The sequence below is a fragment of the Spodoptera frugiperda genome, chromosome 9, assembly GCF_023101765.2.
Source record: "Spodoptera frugiperda isolate SF20-4 chromosome 9, AGI-APGP_CSIRO_Sfru_2.0, whole genome shotgun sequence".
Classification (NCBI taxonomy): Eukaryota; Metazoa; Arthropoda; class Insecta; order Lepidoptera; family Noctuidae; genus Spodoptera; species Spodoptera frugiperda.
This window is the reverse complement of record NC_064220.1, coordinates 5,206,860-5,230,914: the sequence shown is the minus strand read 5'-3', so window position 1 is coordinate 5,230,914 and position 24,055 is coordinate 5,206,860. Positions and strand designations below refer to the sequence as shown.

The window sequence follows — 24,055 nt, the reverse complement described above, 5'->3', positions numbered from 1 at the left end:
TACTTTCAGTGGTAAAAAAATAATGCCAATATTACCTACCAGTAAAATTCAATTATACACACTCCTCGAACAACAAAAATAAAATGTGGACATTTATTTATTTAGCAGTTTATATACTTCTATGCATATCAGTTTTACCTCCGTACTCAGAGTCATTTAATTGTCACTTAACCCAGTTCTTAGCAGTTGTTATCGGATTAAAATCGTCACTAAGGAATAGTTTAAGTAATAATAAAATGTTTCTGAGTACGGCTTAGTTAATCTACAATTTAATATGCACATTTAAATCAATACATATAATAAGACAATAAAAATCTAATGTCTGTACATTAAATATTTTTCCAAAAACTGATAGTAGGCAACTAAAAAGAGTCACAGAAACACAAAAAAAATCATTTTTTGAATTCGGTTGTCCGCTAACCGCGAGCGTCATGCGTTTTCTCGGGCTTCGGAAACGTTTATCGTAACGCAGTCTCGATTAATTGCTGATTGTTATTACGTATATTTAAATAAAGTCCTTGGGGGTCTACTCTAATTCAACGAAAAACGAAGTTTCGTCCGAAACTTCGCAAATATACGATATTTCTTTGTTAGTTTGTATAATAAATAATTTTGTTACATTATCTAGTCGTTCTAATTACTTTCTAAAGTTTTCCGTTGCATATTTCTTTTTAAAACATATCTATTCACCTAGTTTCTAATAGTTTCAGTAAACGAGGTTAAAAAACAATAAATACCAGTTTATATATTATCTAGAATGTGTTAATACATCGTTGTGCGGTAACAAAATATCTGAATACAGAAAATTACGATAAAACAGCAGTTTCAAACTTTCGCGGGCAACTAATAAAATTAGAAAAATGTACTCAGTTTTTAAACTTCAAGATTGAATCTTAGAATTATTTACGTAAGGTTTGTTTTCCTATAAAGGCAACAAATAACTAAATAGAATACTACATTTAAAAAATAAAAGAATAAATAAAATATTTACATTAAACAATGAGACCTAACTTTTAAATACAAAACGTCCTATGTTACAACTACAACTCGAAATCAATAATGCATTTTATACGTTACAAAATAAAGTAGAAAATGATTTAACCACATACCCTTGCACAGAACTGAACAGGTGATACCACGACAACTTCTTTAGGAACACTGAGCGGATAATTTCACAAATCTTTTAAATTATCATTCGATCATAAGGTCGGTGAACTAATAACTCGTTTTTATTTTATACAAAATTATCGAATAACTTTGATTTTTATTATCATAAGGTTTTTGAACTGATTTTAACCGTTATTCGTAGACTAAAATAACATTTTTGCTTATTAATTTGTTGATAAATAACATTGAGATCGTTTTTCTTACAATTTATTAGTTTAAAGTTTTTATAACTTGTTTTTAGAACAGACTAGGTATCGAGATATATTGTGTTAAAAGGATGTTCATTTTAATGCATAACTATTCGAATAGAAGTCATTGATCACCAAATTTCATAACGGTTCCTTAAAAAAATACGTAAAGCCAAGATAAACATAAAACCTCTTTCTCTTTGATGTTAGTTAAAACGCCTACGTATTTTAAAGCCCGAATAATCAAACGCTACTCAATTTTAAGACGCTCTCAAATTTAGTTCTGTCACTATCAATTCTTTATAAAATGGCAGATATTTACGTACAACTTAAAATTGAGTGGCGTTTGAGTATTCGAGCGTAAGTTTTCTAATAGAGCTATCACAATCATTGAGAATGCGTATGACGTCACTGTTTTGTTTACAAAACGTCACGTGACATCTGTCAACAAAAAAACTTACGAATCACGTGACCTACGTACATCTATGAATCAACGCCTAAGTAGTATTGTATACGGTAAAAAGAAAAAAAAAAGTAAACTGTATAATATGAAGGAAAATTGCTGTAAAAAAAAATATAATTAATCTGAAAGAATAACCAGAACAAATTATAGATTATTATCTTTGTACAGAGACATGCGATGGTAGCTGCTAATTGCTCGGTGTATCCTTTATAATCATATGAATAAGGTTTACTTTGATAATGTGATAAATAACGTTTCTTAATCAATGGTTGATTGTGTGAGACGAGAGGAACCATGAAGTTTCTCCATAACTAGTCTGTACTACGATACTAGCAAAATAACTTGACTGATTGACTGAAATTTTAAATTTGATACTGATCAAGTACGTTGTAAATTAATGTCCTTGTCACAATGGCTACAATAAATAGATATAACCTACAACATTACAGCTCTTCTGTGGTCAAGGGACATGGAGCTGTTCATACAGAATTTAATACTTGATTAATTTCATTAAATTAATTTTTATAATTTTCTGTTTTCTTTGAAATATTTAGTTGTATCATGCTTCTGTGGACTACCTACTTGTAATTTCATTTAAGTTATAGGAGTGATCTCCATACTGTATAATTATTAATTTAACTGATTTAAACCATGGAAATACTGTGATTACTTTGCCTATATTTCCAGGGGTTTTAGATGCGAATATAACGACTGAAACTGCTATAAAATCTTATTATTGTTATTGTACTTATAAAATGCCAATTAATAATGATTTTCACATTATATCCTCGGTCGTTGCAATAATGGATACTTAATTGTCCTTTAATTGCTGCTATTGAAGTTTGAATACCATTTTGTCATGATATGTTTTATTTTCTTGGATATTGATAAAAGGTAATAACATACTATCGTGATTCACGATATTATGTACGCCAACGAAAAGCAGTCTAATATTATGTCAAGAATTATATTATAATTATCATTATTGTATCACAATTTACAATGTTTATAGTACCTTTGCGCAATCAACATACAAATTAAAATGAAAATAAAGAAAAAATTAAATAAAATTCTCGTTAGGCGTCGAAGTACTCGTCCGCATCGCTGTCACAACATTTAGAAGATTGGCCGTCATTGTACGTTGAATGGCAATGCTTATCTTCTGACCGAAGAAATAGCCAGCCTTCTGGTCACGCGTAGAACCGAATAAGTTATGTGCAATAATGATCATTATTGTATCACAATTTACATTGTTTTATAGTACTTTTGCGTAATCAACATACAAATTAAAACGACTTAATACGAGTAGAAAGTACTCCACGTTTGGTACATTGTATACTTATCCGTGGTATGTATGTAATAGATTAAAGAAATATCTTTGTATAACATTGTCAACAACACAATTAAGCTAGGAACAAGTTTGTATGAGTTTCTAGCTTAAGTTGTTTTGATATTTAATTTCTTTATTGTTATGGAATTGTATGGTTTATTATTAATTGTACTATAATAGTAAGGAACTGCTTGTACTCTTATTGTTACGACTTTCACGACAAAAAAGTTTGTAGTAAATGCTCTATGAACTTTGTTTCTGTTGGTAGTTAAACCTTAGGTAAAGGGCAGAAGTCTCAGTTTTATTAGCATTTTGTTTGTTAAGAATGTAATACAATTGTTTCTTTCATTATTTCAAAGTATAGTAAGTACTTCGATTAATACAATACTTGTAATAGGTACAAATAAATTGTTTCATCACTATTTATGTATCAGATGGTAGTAAGATCACTTCTTGTTACTAAAGCTGTATTCCTATCAAGTAAATAATCGTTTGAATAACAAAATACTCTAGGCTTATCCCACACCTTGAAATCCTAACAATTTATAGATACCAACACAAATTCTTAAGACGATACATTCAAAAATATGCATGAATCAATATGAATGTAGCAACACAACATTCGATCGGACAAAATACTTAATTGCTCTATTTTGCAGTGTGCAACGAACTTGCAACGGTTGCAGAATAATTGCAGTTGTGAGGCGGAGTCGTTGCTACACACTTAATAGTTGCTTTTAGATTCAAACGAAGCTTCCGACAGATTTAATGATAATTTATGTATTAAATACGATTATTTTTTTATTAGTGTTAACAGGTTAACTTGATTTATAAGCGACCATAAAAGCAACCGGTGAGTTAGAGATCTATTGAATTTTATATAATTTGGTATTACGAATACTTTGATCAGACATTTTTTTTTCTGTTTAAAGTTCTTAAGGAGTACTTGAGTTACATGACGAAGTATTAACATAATAGAATTAAGTCCAGATTATATTAAATTAAGTACTCGCGGTACCCATTAATGGAGAAAACCTCTACTAGTTTACTGCGCGACGTCGCCGCGTCTGCGCACGCTGCTAGTGATGAAGAGTCCCTTTGTGACTCGAATCTAGTAATAGTTATAATAAGTATGACAAGTATTATAATAAATTCAGTGTTATATTATCCTGGATATTGCTATACACATATAGTCTAATATTAAAATACTATGTGGTCTATGTGTGATAAGCGAGTGGTGATAACCGGGAATACCAAAAGTTTACAAATGATAAAAGGCTCGACTCCTATTAAAATATATTTTTTTACATAAAACACCGTAATGCTATTAACTAAGAAGGAAATTACACTTTACCTAAATATAATTAAATATTCTTTTCCGGTGTATGTTGAAATATCGCGTAACATAATATGTGTTAAATGTCACAGGTCGTGTAAAAACATCGTCGTTTTATATTAATTTGCAAATTAATTCTCGAAACAGTCTTATCTCTTCTTTGATGTAAAAGGAAGTATTTTTATGGCATGCTTGCTTTAAATTTTGATTAAAAATTCAAGGAATTTGGACTTCTTAGCACCTATTTATAAATAAGTTATTATAATTTTGTTCTATCTCATTTTATATTACAGTTAATTTTATTATTTATATATTATTAGATTTAAGTCGTTTCTTTTAAATTATTTAGTTTAAGCTTGGTTATTATACCATTGAGGATAGGTTGTAATATAATTTCTTTTTTAATTGTTATAAATTCGTAATTCGTAGCTTTCTTTAATTCTTTAGTTTTAAGTTAGTTTTCATCTTAAGTTCGGAAAGATTATAATATTTCTTTAGTTTAAGTCCGTTTTTAAACTATTTTCTCAATGCCCAAAGTGAGTATACATCTATTAAATTCAAACGCAGAGCTCATTATGTTGATTTTTGAGGAGTTCCCTAGAATATCTTCCACATCTCATTTTTGAAGAGATCCCGCGAAATCGGGAACTATGTGGTTAAAACCAAACATTTGTTTTTTCTGTTATAAAGCGCGGGCTAAATAAATTAGAAGGGTCAATTCTGTTCATTGAAAATATAGAAAGTAAATAGCAGGGTGTTACTGGATCGATACCAAACGTAGCTTTTGTCCTACATCATAATAGAATTAAGTCCGAATACTAGATATATATTAAATTAAGTAATTTTGCGGTGCCCAAAAGGGCTTTTTATCCTGGAAAAATACGTAGAAAAAAATCTTTATTTTCAGTTTTATTCTGCTCAACAGCAGTAGCTCAATAGAGGGATCTTCTTAATTTTTATGGGCCTCGCCGTATTTGGGTCCAATAGATATTTATAAGATGTCATTGTCAGAGTTACTCAAAATGGAGAAATAAAACTTCCACGCGAAGACCGACATCCGCGCGGACGGAGTCGCGGGCAGAAGCTAGTGTTACATAATTCCCACAAACCACGGTAATAAACATTTAAACTGCCCATAACAGTGGAATCGCGAAATTAAACTACAAACATAATCACGCTCAATTACCTTATGATACCCGCAATGTATCCAATTGGACCTTTACAAAATGTACTATGTGACCAATTGGTCCACACAAAAGGTACAATGTATAATCGGTCGTGAATAATGGGAAAATGCTCAGAAAACTAATAGCAGCTATCATTGCATTTGATTGGACTACACACGCTACACATCAACCTATACATCACCATTCTATCATGGCCTTGCCTTCTATGGCTTTCCCGCACATTCGAGGGTCAGTTTATTCTGGTTTTGCATACCTTAATGAGTAGCCGTGTACAAAAGCAATTTGTATTTTAGTTAGACTAGGATTGCATGCGATACTGACATTCTAGGTCATATGCATTATTACGCTCACCTCCTACCATGTGTAGGTATTATACATTCTTTTTTTATTACGACATTGTAATTGAAACAAAAAGCTAAATAGAAAACGTGATTCTAACATGGAGGATTAATTAGGCAGAGGCTTATTTGTCGGTTTATCGGCGTTAACCAGGTTCTCGGAGGGGATTAAGCATAATTCAACAGTATGGTAGATGACTATGGGATGATTATGTCAGAACATCGAAAGTTTGACCAATAATCGGTAAATATAATAATCGAAAAGCCTCATGGCTTTTATGGCTATGAATAAATATTAAGAAGAAAGCTGAGGTTCCTTGATTCTATCCAAGCCTGCATATCGCTTTTATTTAAAATGTGTGATCTAAAGTTACACCTAATAAACATTAGCTAACTTTCTATCTAGACCCAGCTAAAGACCTAATTAAATTATGTAATTTCTAGGCATATATTTTCTTCGTAATATCAATAAACCATCACATCCCGTGAATGGCGTAAGCAGTGATTAAAAAGATGTATTTACCTGTCTAACCATGTTAGTTCTATGTTCAACATAATTATGTGGTTTCTTGTAAGAGCAAAAGCCAAATCACATCAATATAATTGAAGATCTTATGGTAGCACCACTTGTTTTTAAGGGGGAAATACACCACTGATTAATTTTATGATCCGAAGGAAAAAATATTCAGATCCTTTTACTCGACTAGGATCCAGTTTCTTGGATCTGCGATCCTGCGAACTGCGATCAAAAAAGAATCTTCTTGATTTTGCTATATTTCAGTAACATTGGTCTAAAAAAACGCGGTAATCAGACCCAAATCCTATTGCTCCTTAATCCCACTTAAACCATAACATGTACCTACATATATAACACCCCAATAAATATCAATCATATTATAATTAATAATTACGACCGATACAGTGACTATGATTTATGAACATAACGAGACAGTCACGTGTGTTCGTAGATGAATGAAAAACGTGCGCACGCGTCGGCCCGCTAGTGTGTCCATGTTTACGTAATTTTTATGTAAGAAACCGGACTAAAGTGTAACACGGGCCGTTCTGTTGCGTCCTAAGTAATGTACAGGTGATGAGAAAATTGCTATCGTTTGTAAGAGAGGGAGGGGGCAAGTATCGTAAATGCTAATTGAAATTGAATTGTATTGGTGTTTTTATATTGATAGGGTTCATTAAACCTAGCCATTTTGTTTCTAAGTGAGTAAAGTCAAATCTCTATGTATTTAATTTTTAAATAATTGCTATTCTTGAATTTTGTTAAGTGTAATCTGCTACTGGTAAAGAATCTATTTACTTAAATAATAAACTAAGATTTACACGAACACGAAATTGGGATTAGCCTTTTTTCTGTACTTTCTACAAAGGTTACCTGCTAAATAGATTGCCACAAAACTGATTCTTCTTATAATATCATCGATTGAATAGTAGCAATAGCAGGACAAACTTTACACAATGTTAAAATCTTAAAACTACCTATTGTAGTACATAAGACAATGTTGGAAACATGTACAGTTTAACTTTTGAAAACACTGCTACAATTTCTTGCATGACCACTTTCTATCAATTGATATGTATTACATTCGGTGCGTATGCGCAGCAACGCAACGCGGAGGCGGACGTCATCAGACGGATCTTGACTTCCGCACCACGTTTAATTTGCCAATACAAAGTAAGTACATTTAGTACGACTTGAATATCGGATCCAGATTTTTTTATTAAAGCGATTAAAATGTTATTTTTTTATAACAATCATGATTGTAAATATGGTCATCTTTTTAATAAGTAACGTGAGACATACTAAATTAACAAAAAATTACGGTTTACACACACACACGTATATTAATGGAGAAAAGCTCTACTAGTCTCGAGTCTCAGAGGGACTCGGAAACTACAGTCAGTAGGCTGCGCGACGTCGCCGCGTCTGCGTACGCTGCTCATGATGAAGAGTCCCTCTGTGACTCGAAACTAGTAGAGCTTTTCTCCATTAATTTACGTGAATAAACCGTGATTTTAAGTTAATGATGGTCATCTTTATTTTGAAAGAGAAAAATTCATCCAATGATTTATTTCGTTCTTTCGTTCCTTAGCCGATGCGGCCTTGCCCAGCCACCGCGCCAACAATTGTCCAAGTGACTGTACTGCAGTACTCGTAATATAGTTCTATAACTAATAAACTGGAGTACATTACAGCTGGTTTCTCGATATTAATATTATATGGGTCAACGTGAACCGGTTTGCAGTGCAACGTAATGTTCATATCGACACTAGAACGCTAGCTACTTTGATTTGGAAATCTAAACTTAATAGTAAAGTACAAGTCACTAAGGTCTCGAGGTCTCAGGAATAGTGAAATAACATTTTCTATATATGTATAAAACAATGTATTGCTGTTCGTTAGTCTCGCTAAAACTCAAGAACTACTGGACTGATTTGGAAGATTTTAGTCTTGAATTATTTGCTAAGGGGTAAAAGGTGAAATAAAAGTGTTGGAGGCAGTACGAAGCTTGCCAGGTCAGTTAGTCAATTATAAATATAGCTTTTTTGGACACGACCTCACAATTAACACGCCTTTTCATAGATGGAGGGGTAATAAAGCCTGCTGCAAAAATCATTCTTAGATGTCATGTTTTATCAGGATTCACTCTTGATAGACTATATTACTGTCGCCATTATTTCAATACCATCACTTTACCAGCCTATTAGTAACCACTGCTGACCAAAGCATCTCCTCACATGGAGATGATTTGAGCATTAAAGCCACCACACCTGCTCAATGCAGGTTCCAAACTTAGAATTAGAAATTATAAGCCCAAGTTTCCTTACGATGTTTTCTTTCAACATTTGACAATGGTCATTTCATCAATGCAATAAATTTCAATTAAACAACAAGAATAACCACTGTATCACATGAGATGACATTCACTGGCACTTAAGATTAACTGATGGAATGATTTCTCAATTGGAATGCGAATTATAAATCATTAAGTACATATCTGTGAATAATCCTAAATCTGAAACTCTTCAACATGAAACAGATGTTGTCTTGTATCAGATAACGGCTCCATTGTTATGAGGTATCAACACGCGACTAATTAAGCTACTCACAGTATCAACGAAATAGGAGACTCTCTAATGTTAGCCTTTTAGCTAAGACTAGAATGCTAACTGTTTCTAATAGTGAATTTCCACCAGGGATATGCTATGATATGTTGCTGTGGATGCATTTGGCTTCCACCATTAGTATTCATTGGGACACATAGTTTGACACTGGTGGAAACGGACTCAACTAAGCTTTATTTTTTATATGGAAAGATACGTGCAATGGATGCTTGTTATAGATATGTGCTATGGATGGCTACTATCGATATATCGCATAATCGCGCTGCGCATCTTCCTCGCATAGCTACATAGGTTAGTATCAGTGAAAACGGTCACATAGTTTCGTACCATAGCTACATTTAATCTCTAGGAACGGGATGGATTTTAGTCCGGTAAGGCAATGGATGACTTCCTCTCGCCTCAATGAACAAAAAATGCCTTCGTTACATTGCGTTATGTATTTATACAATATCATAATGTAATCTTAATGAAGTTACAAATACATACATCATAAATGAAGTCTGCAATCTTAATGACTATTGACATTGATGGCAAGGTAGATTGGCATTTGTAGTGATGTCTTATAATAATCGCTACTGTGGCTGCTATTATTCATTGCATAGTTTTTTTTTCTATACCAGGAGTCAATTAAATTGTCACATTAAATGTGAGTAAATAATTGCTGCCTGGATGATCTTGTGAGTGTCATGATTATGTTGAATATCAATTTAAATAGTATAATGTCCATGTTGTCGTTAAAAAAAAAACTTTTCTGAATCGTTGTCAGTAGATTTCTTACTGGTATTTTCTTGAATATTAATTTTACAGAGAAGTATTATTTGGGTGTTTCAAATCATAAATACTTTATTCTCCACTAATAGAATACTAAACACACCGTTTACAAATAAATCTATCTTTGAAGCGAAACACTAAAAGTTAATTTTGCAAAAAGTAGATTAATAGGTATCAATTGATGGCTGAAATTGCAATGATAAGGTTCAAATTAGACACAAAAACTTGGACTTCTCCAATTCTAAACATAGTCTATTTTCACGCGTTACTTTTTGCTCTTGACACAAAAACGTAGCCATTATTTATGAAAACATTGCACAAAGTATGTGCAATATAACTATAATCAATGGCCTTATGTACTAAGTGTAGTGCATATTAAACTAACAGCCAGCATAAATAGTTTTACATAGAAACAGATAATTTACATTCAAAGCACTTTTCGTAATGTTTTCTTTTACTTATTCTAAGGTTAAGTGTAATATGATGCTCGGTAAGTATATTTTGTTTTTATAGTAACTGTCGTGAGACATACTAAATTAACTAAACGTGTAACAGTAGAAGACAGTAGACTATACGGGGCTACGTCTGCGCACGCTGTGCATAATGAAGAGTTCCTCTGTGACACGAAACTAGTAGAGGTTTTCTCAATGAAATACACGTGAGTAAATCGTTGTTGTTAGTTTATTTCAATGAATAAGTATTATCATATTTAATATTTCCCAAAGGCTCAAGACAGAAGTGCCGTAATTAGCCGTAATTCCATTTATATTAGTTTCATTGTATGAACGTACCACAAAATTTTAAAAACATTATGTACTTATATTGTACTTAATTACGTTCCTATCTAAAACACGATGTGCGAGGAAATATATTATTTTGATTGATTCATAACTTCGTCTCTGACTGGAAAAGAACAAAAGAAAAATCTAGTTTTTATATCATTATATTATTTATAATAATCATTATATCATTTATAATAATCATTATATCATTTATCACAATCATTATATCATTTAGAAGGTCACCTCGGAAAATCGTGAAAACACTAGAAATCTAAAGGATGTTTTTTAAGGATGATGGCAATTTACTCGCATGCAAAAATAATCACTTACCAACACGAATTGATTTTTTATAACAAAGAATCGTCGTGTGCGGATATTGAATGCGTGACACGTTACGCAACCAATCTGACTTTTCCTTAATACAGTGAAACCTCGTTAAGTGAGACATCACGGGACCTTCAAATTGGTATCACTTATAGAGGTATTCCACTAACCCAGTGTCTCAGATAACCAGGTATAAATAAACACTAGCGGACCCGACAGACGTTGTCCTGTCTACACGTCTTTAATTTGAAAATTTTAAACTTTTTTTAATAAGCTAAAACATTCTGGACCTTTTTGATGAAAATTATTATTCAAATGTTATGACAATATCTAACGTCATTCATATTTGACACTGCGATGGTAGCGCCGTCTGTCGGATTCAATGTAAAACATTCCAAAATCAACAACTACTGATAAATTAAAAAATAATCAAAAAATCATTGTCCAGCGGACAAAATTGTGAATCTAAACCATTTTCAGATCCTCTTGAACACACACAAACAGTTTCATCAAAATCGGTCTAGTCGTTTAAGAGGAGTTCAGTGACATACACACGTACAGAAGAATTATATATATAAAGATTTGTCTCATTTACAGAGAGGTTCCATTAATGGAGGTGAACATACAGGTTATTTCACATAAAGAGGTGTGATTCTTAAATAAAACAATGTGTTATGTGCACATTATAAATTAATAAGAATAAGTAAACCAACAAACAAAACGATTTTGTCTCACTTACTGAGGTTTATGCATTAAAATTCACTTGCTGTCTCAGTTATAGAGGTAACTAAGATGATAAATCGAAAGAACGAATCCCAGATATAGAGGGTTGTTTGTCCCACTAATAGAGGTAATTCAGTGCCAATGGGTAGGGACCACAGTATGAGTTCCATTTGTGGAGGTTTCTCACTTATCCAGGTCCCACTTAACCAAGTTTCACTGTATATCGAAAAGTCCTTACTATAATATAAAAGAGTAATAACCTAAATGATTTAGTCATTCTCAAGTGACGTGCTTACAAACATACTTACAGTCAACCATTGTATTTTATTAAATAAATATGTAGGTAGTTATAGGAATCTCTTACTTAGGTACTTTCCAAGAGCATCGAACTCATAAAAACGGTGATAATTTAAAGAGAATAACATTTTATTCGCTTATTTTTTAACATTCATTTGTAATCCGGGGTTAAAGAACTCGATGAGTGCAGTGGGATTACCAGGAAAAAGCACTTTTGGTGTTCGAATGTATGACGTCATCATTTTTTGTATGTAATATTCTTAATTATTAAGTTTTTACTACAGTGAACACGTGAGTTCAGAATAAACGAATGAGCTTTACTGTACGGAAAAGACCATCCATAAAGTATGAAATAGTTTTTTTTTAATAAATAAATACCCTCAAAGATACCAGACAAAATGCTACGAGCAGTTTATGCGAATATATTAAAAATGAAGATTTAAAAAAAATGTTAATTGTATCATTATGTCTATTCCAGTTCTTAGTACGAGTTTTGGGCGCTCTGATTGACCGGTTCAAAAAAACCCACCAATCAGAGCGCCGAACGTGCTCTCGTTTAAATTATATTAAACGTAAAGCAAACTCACACTAAGGATACAGAGTTACATAGTTAGTTAGTCAGTTACAGAGTTAGTAAGTTGTTACAGTTGTTGTCAGTAATCTTCAAGATCAAGTTTATGCTAATCTGACCGTGTCTCGATTTAAATCTGAACTTTCTAATTAAAATATCTTTCTTTGTATTGCGATCATCAGTTCAATGACATGATTATTGTCGTATTATCTGCTCTAGGAGTATTTATTTCCACTAGCCACCACGTTAAGATAACTGGCAAAAGGCTCACACGATAAGAGGTTTGTGCACACGCGAATAGCAGGTCACAGAGTGATCATAAGCAGTATTCCAAGACCAAACTTTTCAGTAAACATACTTACAATTTTCTTTCGTATTTCGCTTGGGTTAGAGTTCTTTTTTGTTCTTTGGACAATTTGTAGTCAGAAATTAATGAGGAATATGAGTATAAGCAAGAACTGCGTTCCATTATCTGGCAATACGATAATTTTTTCCGATTGCAGAAATATTTCTAAAACTAAGATCAGATATATCTAAATTAATTAAATTAAGTGCAGACCTTTGCATAGGTGAAGCAAAAATAGTAGCTAAGCAATTTAAACACAGCCATACAGAATTTAGAAGCGTTTGTTTAACTTGAAATCTATGTATGTGGGTGAAGTGGAATCTTGCAACTCATTTTTGAAACAGACATCTTCAACAGATTAAGCTCAAAATTTGAATATACGTTTAGTTTGCATGACCATAAATGCTAAGCTGCATATAAAAGCTTGCTATATTTCTTTATTTATTAAATTTTATAGTTTTAGATGTCAATATAAATCATTACTTAGCACCAAAAAAAAAATTTGATATTTATAAATTAGTACACTACTTTTTATATCAAAGTAAATCTTCTACATTTACCTACACTGTGACAAGTTAGCGTGCGCTCGCGTCGTGGATAAAATCGAAAGTGCGGAGAAAACAAAACGTCATGACGTAACCGCTCTACTCTACTTGTCTATTCTATAACGTTGTATCTAAATTGTACGCCGTACAGCCGTAGGTCAGTGTTATACAGAGATAAGTGATTTAAAGAAAGTTGATTATAGATTGTGGAGACAATAATTCGTATAGTTATGTTGGTTTACGTAATAAGTAATAGCTTGTGGTTGTGACAATAGCTTTCATACATTTTTCTTTTACGGTTAAAATTAATTTGACGTTATTTTTGTTTTGTTTATTTTGTACGTACAAGATATTTATTTATTGACTTATTCTGTTTTGAGAATTCTATTAGCAACTCTAGGTTAGAATCAAATATTATTGACGAGCTTATTTGGAAAGTAAACAAATGTGTTTTAATTAACCATCATACCTATTTTTATGATATAAGCCGGTAAACGAGCAGTCCGATCACTTGATAGTAAGCAATGGCAGCGTTAAGAATTTAAGGGTCGTTGAGGAATTGGGGATTGGGAATTGGGCCTCCGATAACCACACTCACACAACGCAAGCGTTATTTACGTCGCGTCGGTTAAGTTTTGATACAAAATTTTGACAAATAAAGCTTCAACAACATTTTGTTATGTAGATCTACCGAATTTTACAAATCATTATATTTAGTTTTGAAGATGAGCGCATGACTGACGTATGAAAAGGAAGTTTCTGTCAATCAATATAGATATAATTTGGTACGAATCATCAAAGATTACTCCAAAGCCATTCATTATATGTATATCTGACACCTATATGTTTCATCATTTTACATAATATATAAATTGTAATTATTATATAACAACGCTCTACGAAACATATTGGTCACACGTTATTGTCGAGAAAATCATTTTAATAATATGTACCTAGGTTCCTACTTACATTTTTTTCGTAAACATCGTGTGTAGTGTAAAATTTTTAATTTTTACTAATTATAATCTAACTAACATGTCTAGACAAGGTATAGACATTTCAACAATGTAAATTATTAGGTAATCACTTAGAAACTTCTAAATTTTAGTTACTTTTGTGAAGGTAAGTTGTCTTGCGTCCATTGATTGAATAGCGTAAACGCGATACAAGCCGATGTGGATGGAAGAATTTTTTGTATGGAATAACTGACAAATGACCAGACGGATCACCTGATGAAAAGCGGTTAGCGCTGACCGTGGACACCCGCAACACCAGAGGTGCCACTGGTGCGTTGCCGGCCTTTTAAAAATAAGTTTTTTTTGAGTGCATTACGTTTTGGAGTACTAAGGTCCCTCTTAGTTGGGCCTTTGTTCAGCAGTGAACGTCTCTCGGCTGATGAAGATGACGGTTTGATATATCTTAATTTAGTTTAATAACAATTCTAATGAATTCAATAAGAAGACGCCTCGCAAACAACCGCGGGAAAAACGCTGGAAAGCTTTCGCACGTGCAGGCGCACAAGTAAAGAACAATTCACAATAAATTGTCATCTGGCGTGAATCTGTATGCAAATTAGCAAAAAGATGGATTTATTCAAACGTAATAGTCGAACAAAAAGGTATAAATTATTATTGTAACGTGTGATCTATACCTAATGAATGTTATAAAGAAAACAAATTTGTTTGTTTGTGTATTTGTTTCCATTGAATAAGCTCTGAAACTACTAAACCGATTATAATAATTCTTCTACATAACATAGTTATAATTTTAACTTAGGCATTCTACAAGACAGGTGTCCATGGGCGGCACTAATCGCTTACCATCAGGTGACTCGTTTGCTCGTTTGCCACATATTCCATAAAAAAGACATTTAATTAGTCAATTGCCATAAATGATATTACAACCAAAAGCTACGAAACTATTACAGGTTAATATGTTTTTTATTCTCGTACCGAATATCTACCGCACTAAAAAGCAAAACCACAAACGGTTTGTGAAATTAACCAATTTAATAATAAATTGGCTCTAGTGTTTCTAATAATAATTATATTACGACTTAGTATAATAAAAACATAATACTAATTGATCAACACGTAGATGAAGATTGGTGCAAGACATATTAGACATATAATATTGTTGAGTAAACGGCTAAGTATACGAGAATATAGCATCCTAAGTAACGAGATATTTCTCAATGTTCATTACTATGTTACTCGTACTACATTCACTTATCTTTTTTTATAACCTCACGCCTTTAATCCCCGAAGAGGTAGGCAGAGGTGCACATTATGGCACATAATGCCAATGTACACCCACATTTCACAATTTATGTTGTAAGTGTGTAAGTCCAAAAGGTGGTGAGCCAATTTGCATATACCGGGCACATTTCCAGACTCCGTGCTACCACTGAGAAATTTTCGAAAAACCGAAAAAAGCCCAGTAATACTTCGCCCGACCCGGGAATCGAACCCGGGACCCCTTGCCCAGCAGTCGCACTTGCAACCACTCGGCCAACGAGGCAGTCTTATCTAATGACTTACGAAAATCTCGACTAAGCTTATGATGTCAAAATATACATCTTATGTCAAACTGTGACAAATTTCATACAATTGGCGTAATTTCGTAACGTTATGATGACTTTAAATAATAAAGTGGGTGTGAGTTTTGCAATATTTTTTTTTACGTCAGTCGCTACTATACGACTCATTAAATGTGGACATAGGAATTTGATAATAATTTATAATGCTAACCGACCTTGCTTTGTTTTAGAAGAAAACGCTTAGAAACTGGTCTTGATTAGCAAGTTAAATTAATTAATTAAGTCTGTTCTTAAAACATTTTTGTTTTGTTTTAATTTCGTTCACGATACTTTACTATGATTCGTTGGTTTTTTTATTTCTAATGTCACGTTAATATTTGTATGACATTACAGTACTTCTGAAAACTATATTGAGTATTTCTGAGAGAGCATCTAATTTTTTAAACAAACAACGACACGCTTTTTATCCCCGAAGGGGTATACAATGTACACCCACTTCCCACCATTTGCGTTTTAAGTCCCATATAATAGGGGACCCCTAGTAAGCCTATTACTATATACTGGGCACAATTCCAGCCTCCAAGCTACCACTGAGAAATTTTCGTAAAACCGAAAAAATCCAGTAATACTTTGCCCGACACAGGGAACAAACCCGAGATATCTTGTCCAGCAGTCGCACTTGCGACCACTCGACAAACGAGGCATCTCTTTTTTAAACACATTTATATGCATGAAGGGTTCCGGGCACTAATTAAAAAGAAACTATCTGTGCGGGTCGGAGGGATCAGGCCGTGGATCGTTTCCTCGACGTACCCGTGATTTGGTCCAGTGAGCAAGTAGACTGTATGATGTGGTGGAGAAATAACTCTTGTACTGAATTAACAATACTTTATTCCATAGGTTACATTAATGATGTTAACACCGTAGTGGATTGACTACGCGACTACTTAATCAACACAACACACTCTGACGATACATTAATATAATACGTAACAGGATAATTACGACAGTTACGTAATGACGTTCATTGACACACTGACGACTCTCGAAAGGAGTCGTCCTTATATAGGCGGGCCGCGCAAACAAGATCGTTCCTGTCCTGGGTGCACGTCGCGGGCGTCGCCGCGTTACCGACAAGTTCGTGCAAGCCCAGGAGCATGTTTAAACCAGACAGCGGCGGCGCGTAACAAAGGATTGCCGCCGCTCACCTTTGATATTCGTGTTTAAACATGCTTTTTAACAGGAACGATCAGGTTTGGTACATGTCGCGGGCGGCTCGCCACCTTACATTGCTGTCGTGCACATTTCTCCCGCCGTCGCCATCAGGCGACTCCTTGGTGGGCACGACAATGCGCTCCGCTGGTCTTCGGAGTACGAGTCCTCTGGTCACTCGTACCTCTCCTTCTGCGTCTGGTAGCACCTGCGTTACTCTGCCTTTGGGCCAGGTGTTACGTGGAAGGTCAGGGTCGGAGGTCACGACGACGTCTCCAACCGTGGGTGATGTGCTGCTGCCGAGGGGCTCCCGCCGGTTTCAAGGCGCGGCAGGCACTCACGTTCCCATCTTCGCCAAATCGGCGACACCGGTGGTACGAGCTTCCAGCTTATAGACCACGCATGTGACTCACTACCTAAACCTAACCTAACCTAAAGCGCTTAAGGCGCTTTTACCTAAGTCCCTATCAGCCGCTTAGGTAGCGTTGTCACTACATACTAATTGAGGCTAATCTATACCTATACTTATTAGCTAACCTATACCATAAACTAATACCTAATATCTATACCTAGACCTATGTCTATACCTAATTCCTAATACCTATATGTCTTTGTGCCTATCTACATCTACAACTACCATTGTAGGACCATAATGATTTAAACGGGGGTGCGGGCACGTCGTAGTATTCCCGTTATCACGTAAACTACTATGTAACTTCTTATACTTGCTCTTACGTGCGGATACAAGAGGGTTTATTATTCCTTTATTCACGTCCTGTACCGCTTTGATTTTCCCGCGCAAACGTGAAGTACCTGCGCCGGCGCTGTGAGTACTTATCACTGATAACGGGCTGTCGCCGGACGTCGCTTTGTTATTTCGTATGGCGGCGATTACTTTTGATTTTTCGGCGCGTTGCTTATTCTTATCTAGGCGTTCTAGGGTGCCTAGATGAGACTTGAGTACTGTAGGTGCTTCTTGTTTTCTTTTCTTGAACCTGCCATTGGGTAATCGTCGGCTCTTCTTTTCTAGGATGCCTAAGGTTTCCTGTTGTAGGTCTTCTCTAGGTATCCTAGGTTCTAAACATGTTGATTCTGGTTTGAAGTTTCTTATGGTTTCTTTAAATGGTTCTGGATCTTCTTTAATATTAATATAGCCGCAGAATGTACTTGTAACTTTATTAACTGAGTACCTACAACCATGTAATACCCAACCGAGTTTCGTGTATGATGCTACCGGTTGGTCGCGCGCACCTGTACGTGTCTTAGTGGCTACTAATAAATGCCAGTTATCTTGTCCTATTAAGATCATCGGTTGCGCGCGATCGTAAACAAGAGTGCTACGTATATCATCTAAATGCTTACAATTCTTGATATCTTCGGTATGTACAGTCTGCGCCGTGACATCCAGCCTAGTTACGGTGCGCGCCGCCTCGATCTTCTGTGGGGCGCTATGGTACTTGCCTTGTATGTGGAGGCTCACGGTACGGCTTCGCTCGTGCTTGATCTCTGTACCTAAGCCTTGTATGCACATAGAACTCTCTGGCCCATCTAAACCTAGGATGTCTGCTACTGATGCGTCTATCAAGGTGACTGTACTCCCATCGTCTAACAAGGCGTATGTATGTAGACTAGCATATGGTCCGCTCAATGTCACAGGAACGATCTTCAGATACGCGCGGCGATTGTGACGCGAAGTTGTTTCCCGCGCTGACGTCACGGATTCGTGTGTCGTCATCGCTGGCGGCGCGGGCGGCGCTGTGTTTACATTACGCTCTTTGTGCAACAGTTTGTGATGCTTCATGTTGCACTCCTTTACGTCACAAGTAGGCGCTCTGCACATATTTCTTCTGTGTTTACTTCTTAAACATCTAAAACACATGTTATTCGATTTCGCTATATCCCATCGCTTATCTATGTCTAGCTGCTTATATTTACTGCAGTCTGGTAACTTGTGGCCGTGCTGCTTGCATGCCGGGCATCGCTCACTTGATGTTTTCTGACGAGTATTCACCATAAACGTGCGCTCAACTCTGCGCCGTCGTCGCTCATCAATGGCGTTATCCCTATCTCGCTCTGGCATTGCGTACGCGCTACACTTGTCGGCCTCTTCATTCAAGAACATAGATAAGAGCTTTAATACGGGAGTATCTTCAAGCTTTCTATTTGCCGCGTAATCATACCATTTATGTTTTAATATTGGCGTTAACTTATCTATTATAGATCGCGACATTTCGGGGCTGTGTAAATAGTGAATTCTTTTTAGTGCTTCTATCGTACCTACTGTGTTTGCAATACGACTAGCAAAAATACAGATATCCCTAGGGTTTTCATTTAATCTAGGTAATAATTTTATTTTATCTAATTCGTTCATTATCAAAGCCTCAGGCCTACCGAAACGTCTTTCTAGTGCATCTAGAATGACCTGAGGGTCAGATTGACTAAATAGTAGGCACTCTACAGCTTCCTTTGCGGCGCCTCTGAGGCTTAACCTAATCCTAGCAATATTTTCTACGCTAGAAAAATACGTGTGTGAGTCACAATACGCGGCCTTATAAGCTATCCACTCACCGGGTTTTCCATCGAAGACTGGTAGCCGCTGCATGTACTTCGGTGGCTCTCTTGAACTGCGCGTGACTTGCGCTAGTGCCGCGGCGAGGGTTCCTACGTCTATTAGTTTATCACTAATATTGCCGTGTGACACTTCACTCGCGATATTGCCCTTTGTATTCGCACACACACTTTCACGCACTTTGCCGTAGCCGTCGTCGTCTCGCAGCGGCTGTGCGCCCGCCGGGGCGCCGGTGTACGTCGCTGTCGCTGCGTGGGCTGCGTCTCTGCTGATTCTCCCGCCGCTGGCGTCGTGAGGCGGCGGGCGAGTCTCACCTGCGGGTGGCGGCGCGGGTCGCGCTAGCCACGTTCCAATCCTCACGGAGGCGAGGTCGTCCACCAGCTCTTCGTCGTCGCTCGACTCAGCTTCGACTCTAAGGCGCTGCAGTTTTAGTTCTTTCAGCCGTCGCCTTGCCTGCGCTTGCTGGAGCTGGACATCCATATCAGCCATCTCTAGCTGTTCTATGGCCTCTAGCTCTGCGAGGCGCTTCTTTTTCGAGCACGTAGAACGGCGTGACCTCGTATCGCTAGGCTTGAGTGTGGCGTCAATGTTGGTAGTCGCCGTAGACCCGCTTCCTGTGTCCGTCACTCGGACCGAGCTCGATTCTGGTGCCGGGGTGCTGGCACCCGGTCCGGCGGTCACTGAAAGCTCTTGCTGGGTCTGTTCTCCTTTCGATTCTCCACTACGGCTACGTGTTAGCACCATGTTGCTGGAACTTGATTTGGCTCTGAAGGACCAGAATGTGCGGGTCGGAGGGATCAGGCTGTGGATCGTTTCCTCGACGTACCCGCGATGTGGTCCAGTGAGCAAGTAGACTGTATGATGTGGTGGAGAGGAGAAATAACTCTAGTACTGAATTAACAATACTTTATTCCATAGGTTACATTAATGATGTTAACACCGTAGTGGATTGACTACGCGACTACTTAATCAACACAACACACTCTGACGATACATTAATATAATACGTAACAGGATAATTACGACAGTTACGTAATGACGTTCATTGACACACTGACGACTCTCGAAAGGAGTCGTCCTTATATAGGCGGGCCGCGCAAACAAGATCGTTCCTGTCCTGGGTGCACGTCGCGGGCGTCGCCGCGTTACCGACAAGTTCGTGCAAGCCCAGGAGCATGTTTAAACCAGACAGCGGCGGCGCGTAACAAAGGATTGCCGCCGCTCACCTTTGATATTCGTGTTTAAACATGCTTTTTAACAGGAACGATCAGGTTTGGTACATGTCGCGGGCGGCTCGCCACCTTACATTGCTGTCGTGCACACTATCAACAACATCTTTTTATTCGTGATTTTAGCTTATCTAATTCCACTAATCGATTCAGATGTATTCCATAAAAAATTACAACATGTTTCCATACATGAAGAGCTACATTGTGAGTCTGTGGTTGTCCACAACCTGTCGCTTAAGATGTTATCGTTGCATTCCACGTAATGCTTGGCTGATAACACACGTCTGTTGCCATATGCAGTGCGGACGCCTGATAGCCTTTTAAAAAAAAACAAGATTGGCAATGTCCATACGCAGCGTTTAAAAAAAGAACTCCGTTATTGATGTTCGTTTGTTGTTTGTGTTCTTTTTTTAAGAATATTTTTTTAAATGTAATGTAATCTTGAGAAAGTGTTCTTTGTTCAAATTTTTTAAAATACAATTTAGAATACTGGAACTGTCACTGTTTTATTCAAGACTTACGTGTTTTGCAATAAGTTTGTTTTTTTAATGAGACTAACAAAGTAAGTGACAGTTGTTTATTTATATCTATATAATTATGTAATGTATTTGCTATTTTGTTATCCTTATTAAGAAATATAGGAGAAATTATATTATACTATTTTCTTATCGTTAATATACAAGATATGTGTGATGGCCATATCTTTTAAATATTTTAACTGCCTTTACAATTATGAAGAAATCTATATGTATACTTCAGTAATTTCAGACAAAATAATCTACATCCTTAATTTACTTTATGATCACAAATTGCAATAAGGTACCTACTATATAAAGTTAATTATTTAAATTAAACCACTCTCAGCTTAACACTGCAACTGCAATCGTGCGCAGGTCACTTTCGGACTTTGCAATATATTTAGAACTTCAGCGCGAATGTTTTACGCTAATATGTTCTTTAAATCTTAACGCGTAGGGATCTGAATTGGTTGTATTTAATTTAGTGATTGACTATCAAATGTGTGAGTCGAGTGTTCTATATTGGCTCAAGGTTTTCCTCTTTTAATATACAGGGATATAGAACAAGTATGTAATATTAAACGTTACGTATCGTAATTTTATAGTAGGACAAAGTCTTATTAATTTTATAGTCGGTTTTCGAAAATGTTCAATAGTAGCACGGAGTCTAAGAGCCGAAAAATAATGACCGTTGCGTTTTAAAAGACGCCCTCTATTGGAAAGGAATAATAACATAACTGTCGAAAAATTACCATAACAATAAATATTCTGCACACAAAATCTCTAACACAAAGAGATAGAGATCTAATTACTCAGAGATTTTTAAGAAGGAAAATCATCCGTTGACTTCTCCCATCTTTGATGAGGTGAGAGGGAGTATCAGACCCTTACTGATTAAAAACCACGACGTTCCTACACCAGCTTTGAACCGGAGCCTTATTAAATCGCAAGGTTATCCGCAGCCCGGATCAATCTGAGATCTGATATTATGTATATCAAAAATGAATACAGTATACATAACTGTAGCTCCACCAAACTAAATTAACTCATAAATCAACTACACTTTTACTTCTTAAACCAGTTTTACAATATTACTTAGAAATACAATTAAATTAATAGGTACATAAAATTAGTGTTTACTTACACACGTGGTGTGTAGTCACAGTCTAGTTAAGATCTAGTTAGGTATTAGATAACCTATTACAGAGGCACAATAAAAAGATCTAGTGTAAGTAAGTAAACGGATCTAATTACATTACCCTTAGTATGAGAGTAATCGGCGCTCTGATTGGTTGGTTTATTCGAGCCGGCCAATCAGAGCACCGAACGCGCTGTTGTTTTGATTTGAATTTTAGCATGATTGAAGGAAGAATATCAAAGTGTTCAAAAAAGCTTGACTAGTTTTGTGAAACTGTGAGTACGCCTTGTATTTTAGGAGTCTGGACCAGGGATCCGGCTATGTCCTAAAACTGAGATCAGTCAAGACGGGCTGCAGTCTGTCAAGTCAAATGTATTTTGTTTATTAGCAATTTGTTTAGCAGTGGACGTATTTGATGATAATTACGGTAACCAAAATCTGAGCTCCCGGCCCATTAAACCAGAATGATGATTAAAAACAGTGAAAGGGAACCAAATTAAACATTTACTTTTACTTTAGGGCGTTACATTGGCTATTAATTTTAATGAAGAAACTTCTCATTAATGCTAAATTACATACATATTACACTTGTTGTTGTACAAGGTAAACCGAAATGTTGACACACCCGATCTTGTTTATCAGTTTTCTCATTACATAGATGCTAGCCTATTGCCAGTTTGGGCTCGCTGTCATTGCAGCGGTCTACCTAGCGAGTTTACCGGGGTTCCGGCTCGAAAAGCAGGAGTAGGAACGGGATGGTTTTTAGTCAGTAAGAGTCTGACACTCTCTTCAATCATTCCTGATAAGCATCCAGTCACTTCTCGCGCCTCGCCCAAGGTAAGATCGAAGACACTGGATGATTGTCCCCCCGCAAAAAGTCCATTGCCATACGTTGAATACAGTCAAACTCTAAATGCTCATAAATACTCGATTTTCATAAAATGTTGAACCGAAGACCTCCTAATAAAATTCAATTAAGAAGTCCAATACTGACACTACAGATTTCACCAAAACAAATTCTGTTAATATGGTATAAGGTCCAGTTTTCATTACAGTCCACAAGATTTATTATTTTGTCAGTAATTTCATTTTGTAGACTATCAATCATTTATGTGTGTCAGGTTTGGACTATGACATTTCAGTGCTCAAAGGTCGACATTTAGTTCCTTAAGGTACTACAGGGCACTCCAATCTGTCATTCGATTTTGGACTTTATATGAAAACTTTAAAGTTGAAAATGTAATAAAGTTTTATAGAAAGGTGTAGAGTGAGGTGCTGGCCACTGCACCTTGGTTTGCATGCTATAGTTAGGCACACCCACAACAGTCCCAGTAGGACAGT

The 24,055-nt window shown here is 35.9% G+C and overlaps 1 protein-coding gene across 5 annotated transcripts in view; it reads right to left on the bottom strand.

The window, feature by feature from the left end:
* The window catches only part of LOC118271092 (alpha-N-acetylgalactosaminidase), a 73,020-nt gene that overhangs the window by 35,626 nt on the left and 13,339 nt on the right, over positions 1–24,055 (bottom strand). For 2 of the 5 annotated variants that reach the window (XM_035586979.2, XM_050696052.1), the window contains exon 1: positions 1,110–1,255. The exons of 2 other annotated variants lie outside the window; for them this stretch is intronic. The gene's annotated coding sequence lies outside the window, so the exon portion shown is untranslated. Of the gene's footprint in view, positions 1–39; positions 63–1,109; positions 1,256–24,055 lie in introns of those variants that run through there. One more of the 5 variants, XM_050696051.1, reaches the window with a different exon arrangement.